Source organism: Pygoscelis adeliae, unplaced genomic scaffold (assembly GCF_000699105.1).
Source record: "Pygoscelis adeliae isolate BGI_AS28 unplaced genomic scaffold, ASM69910v1 Scaffold331, whole genome shotgun sequence".
Lineage (NCBI taxonomy): Eukaryota > Metazoa > Chordata > Aves > Sphenisciformes > Spheniscidae > Pygoscelis > Pygoscelis adeliae.
The window spans coordinates 291,984-296,975 of NW_008824037.1; the positions used below are offsets into that span (position 1 = coordinate 291,984).

A 4,992-nucleotide genomic window follows, 5' to 3' on the forward strand; every position below is an offset into this window, starting at 1 on the left:
CAACTCTTATCTTAAACCTTTAGAAAATCCAAAATAATTGTATTTTAAAAATCAGGATTTTTTCTGTTGCTTATTCCCCAACTACCAAAAGTAGATGTGCTCCAAATGTTATCAAAACAGCATGATTTTATTTCCCTCTCCCCCCCCCCAACCACTCTAAATGTAATCAAAACAGCATGATTTTATTTCCCCCCCCCCCCCCCCAAGCACTGTAAGATAAATAGTAAGATTATATACGCTCCCATGTAAGATCATAGTAATATGTTTAGGACACCTGTTTTGTTCCAAAGGCACCAGATTTTAACAGGAATAACGTTCATTCATCTTGGCAAAACCCAGCCTGTTAGAGCATCCCTGCTGAGGAATGTTGTTTTTGATGAAAACAATAAACAAGGAATACTAAAACGAAACTCATGAATAGTTAACTATAATAGATACCACCAACTTGTAACCTCAATAAACGCAGATAAACTGTTCCCTGTTCATATAAGTATTCCCAAATCAATTCTTTGTTTTAATGAGATAATTCTGATACATACTAGAAAGAACAAACCATTACAAAAACAAGTTGCAGCAAACCTACATTGAGCAAACGGAACAGCACATTAAACAGTCAAGCAAAAATTTGCTGAGTTGTTTGTTTACTGAGGGCATGTGGCTACACTTACCTCTAGCATCATTAACGGCGCACAGAATCTCATTTAAAAAAAGAAGGCGGATTCCTTGTGCTCTGAAACCTTTAAAACCATTTTTATTTCCAACACATATCAGCTAAGGAACGTCTTCTGTCAACACATTCTAACACGAGCTCTCAAAAATCAGGCAAAAATACTTTTGTTTCATTAAACACTTGGAGTGGAATGTAACTGTACTTTAAAATTTTAATTAAAATAAACATTGGAGCAACCTGTTCTTCATACTGCTCAAATACACGTTCAGGTAAAAAGAAACAAATTAGTTCCAAACAAGTTTTGCACACTCCATTACCCAGGTTGAATGTTTATACTAAACCCTGCTCGTTTCACAGTCATTTTCTTAGGAAAAATCCAGATGAATTTACCTGCACATTATGGTGTCCGGCACTCTATTGCTTTTCGACGTTTCTCTGAAAAACGTTAAACCTGTTCTTCCGTGATGGAAGTATGTAACTCTGACTTTTCAATGAGAGAAACCTCTGCGCAATCCCACATTTCGTATCATTTACGCCCCAAGCACAGATGTATGCACTAGCTCACCGGTGCTATTAGAGGGACAGGACACTGCCCTGCGATGCCAGATGGGCAGAAACAAGTCACAGCATCTTCTTTCTTTCAGGTAACCAGTCAGGAGGTAGAACAGTCAAGAAAACAGATTCGGGTCTTTACCTAAACTACACAGGGAGGTGCCGTCACAGCTGGGGCAGCCCCTGAAGTCTCATCTGTGACCCAGGACCGGAATAACATTCCCCTTCCGCCGTCACCACTGCTTTTTCCCTTGTCCCGTCACGAGAATACACAAGCTCGCACCGTGACAGTGGTTTTATGGACTACGAACCCCTGGGTAAAGCTGTATCCCTGCTTTTTATTTTATGACAACCAAGAACTGTTCACCTAAATTACTACAGTAAAAATATCGCTCATCACAAACTACCATTTCGACTGTTTCGTTGGCTGTCCTGAACGGCTTTTTCCTAGCCACCCCACCCCCCCCAACAAAATTTCCAATTGGGTGAGTTTCATCACTTTCAGAAGCAATACCAAGGTATCTTCTACCTGGAGCTGTACACTTAACATTGCTTCCCTCCTTGTTGGCACAGAATGAGCATGCACTCACAAGGAAATTATTTTATTAACAATGTTTACCTTTTTCAAAAAGCAGACACTAAGTAAGACTGTACTAAAATCTTTCCCTTGGTGACACCAAGTGGGCAAAACGATCAGCAACATCTGCATTAAATCTCTCGGTGGACATGCTCAGTCGCCCTAGGTTTGATGAGATTCTTGCATTCCACAACTCCTATAGACAGCATTGAAGCACTACAGCCTGCCAGTTACGCTGACATAATTAATCTAATTGGAAAGTTTTGGCCTCAGATGCTGTTTTTCTCATTCAAGCACCTGCATTTTTAAGTCCCCAAGATTCCCCCAAAACCCTTTAACTTCTGTTTATCAACCTCCATTGTACACCAATCTTAGAATGAGTCATTATCACAAAAGCAGCCTTTTTTACTCTTACTAGCGACGCTGAAGAATGCTGACAAGTTGCAGAGTACAAGTCTCTCTTCCCTTTCTCCACATCTGGCAAGTGATTTTAGATTTGCACATTTGGATCATTATTTAGAAGAGATGCAGAACATTGACCAGAATGCTACTGCTGCAGGAACAGATTCTGCTACCTCTGTAGCAGACTTTAAAATTGAGGCCAAAATAATGAAAACAGCAAGCCTGGAGACAAGCTACAGAAATAGCTGCATTTGCTTTTCCTGCTGTTAGGGGTATTTAAGGCCTAATCTCTCCAGTAATTACAGCAGCAGCATTAGCATCACTGTTTAAACTGTTTAAAGCAAGTACATTACCAAACACCAGATAGAACGCTTACACAACTGAAACCCACTTACGTTATCTTGCAGTAATTATACTGCAGTGTGTATACATCTACTTTATCATATTATAGCAAGTCACAGGAGTGCTCAGCACGTTTATTAAAAATGTGTTGCATAATGGAAAGTCATTCCTTAAGGCAGTAAAGTGACAAAAACAGACCCAGTTGTTTTTGAGAAAGAATTTTAATGTATGTGTAATCAAAATGGTGTAACCGTTACCACTTCTTAACATCTTAAGGCAGAAAAACAGGTAGTCTTTACAAACACTAGTCTCCACAAACCCTAGTCCCCAAGCTCACGCGCATGTTTTATTGGATTCCTTCTTCCTCAGACAAGATGTTTTCAGCATGAACACCTGTAATACAACAGCACGGGTAAGTTAGCCATTCAACACTAAGTATTAACCCATTTGTTAATGTAAGGGATATCATCAGAAAAACCTTTGCTCACCACCAGTCAATCTGCCGGTAATTCCAGCAATGTTTGGTTAGTTTCATCATATGATACCTTTAGGTAAATTGATACATTTCTAGCAGAAGCAAGACCTTTATCCCTTTGCTCTACAGTGCTGTCAGCAAACTGTAGTGCAGAAAACAGCTACTCTTATACATATCCTGCCCATATTTTAGCCTAATGAAGTATTTTTTGGCCTAGAACTTCATTAATTATACTGCTAGAGCTAAGAATATACAGAAATAGAAACAGCCAATGAGAATGTTCTCAGCTAGGTAACGTTTCTGGGACTGTAGCCAAAAAGCATCATGTTAAACTAACAGCACACCAAATATTAAACTCACCCAGAACAATCTCCTGCTCTTGCTGTCTCACTGCCTTCCACAGGACTTGTAAAGAGCTGTAACATCAATTGGTAGACATTAGTAACAATTAGTACACGGCAGCCGAGACCTGCAAGCTATACCTAAACATAGAGATACCAGGAAATAAGTATCACAGGGCTTTAAATGTTGAGGAAGAGAGGAGGGAAAGCAGATTGATTTAAGCTATCAATTTTGAACGTACAAAATATGCCTCTCAAGTTTTCGGCAGCCTATAAGCCTCATTTATTCTCAACTTAGATTCCACTGGGTATAAAGCTCTACATGGTCCAGTGAAATTCATCGCTTACCTTCACATTAGGGCCATCTCCAAAGAGCGACCTGCTCCCAGTCCTAATTGTGTCCCATTTACCTGGGAAGACCAGGCTCTGCAGATGAAGTGAAAGAGATGGACGTGAAGCTATGTTAGGTATCACAAGAGCACTTTTCACATAAAGCAGGTATAAATATAAGTTGCCCGATTAGTTCTAGAAGACAAATGCCTAGAACTCAAACTCTGCATGCACATCGCTGTATTTCAGACAAATAAGAAGGTTATCGTCAGTTCTCGCATCTGACGGCACTTCCTATTCAGGGTTATCATCATCAACAGCCAACAACTTTTGCATTTGACAACTTAAAATGCAGTAACTGTTTCATCTTGAACCAAGTTGTACATTTTCCCCTTCATTTATAAAAGGCATTAGCTCTGTTAACTTAATGGTACATAAAATTAGATTTAATCAGTTTTTATTTAACTTTTTAAAATGTAATCGTTACAGGTTATTTTCGACTAACAGTCCTGTACTTAACTGCTTTACATCATTAGCATGTACGTAAAGGCCTGGAACTTTCTTAGCAACTTTGCGCATCTTAGTACAAAATAATCTTTAACTTACTCTTTACTTCAGGACATCTTTGTGCTGTGGGAATAAAAGCAAAAGCAGCATTACTAGAATACTCTTCAGCAGCAATTTTAGAAAATTTTGAGTAGGTTTATCCAGAAAAACAAGAACAAAAAGCCCAGCACCTCACCACCAACAGTCTGCTTGTAATTCCACTCATGTTCGCATTTATATCGCGAAGCACCAAAATCTTTATCAGATAGCTTTCAGTAGTCAACAGTCCTCCCTAAAACTGGTTTTATTCAGGAAACTGGGAAGACTCCCTTACACAGCTTGCCAGACGGCGTTCCCCACAGGGGCAGGTTTTAAATCGAAATTCCACACGACGTCAATTCTCAGGTTGTAACGTTCGCTGCACAGAAAGGGTCCGGCCCATCGAGCAAACAAAAAAGGCGACCTGTTCGCCAAAAACAGCGCCGTAAAAATAAAAGCCGGCGGAAGGCACACGAACGCCAAGCACTGCCGACACGAGTCCCCCCTCCGCAGCCCTTAGGGGGCTCCGAGCTCGGCAGGACTCTGCCCCAGCAGCGTGTGAGGCTGCGAGCAGCGAGGGACTAGCCCGAAAGCGGCCAGGAGGCCCACGAGGAGGAAGGAACCGGAGGTGAACAGGCCTGACCCTCCCAAGCCTCTCGCTCCAAGCTCCGCCATTTCGCCGACGGCGTCGCCGCCCCGACTGCGGCTCGGGCAGCGA

At 41.2% G+C, this 4,992-nt stretch overlaps 1 long non-coding RNA gene across 1 annotated transcript; it reads right to left on the reverse strand.

Annotated features, from left to right (window-relative positions):
- Positions 1-2,742: 2,742 nt before the first annotated feature.
- On the reverse strand, positions 2,743-4,670 carry LOC103924837. Its single transcript, XR_664003.1, has 5 exons — positions 4,432-4,670; positions 4,296-4,319; positions 3,708-3,785; positions 3,379-3,434; positions 2,743-2,936 (listed from the first exon to the last, which is right to left on the reverse strand). It is a non-coding gene; the product is annotated as an uncharacterized LOC103924837 (long non-coding RNA).
- Positions 4,671-4,992: the final 322 nt, after the last annotated feature.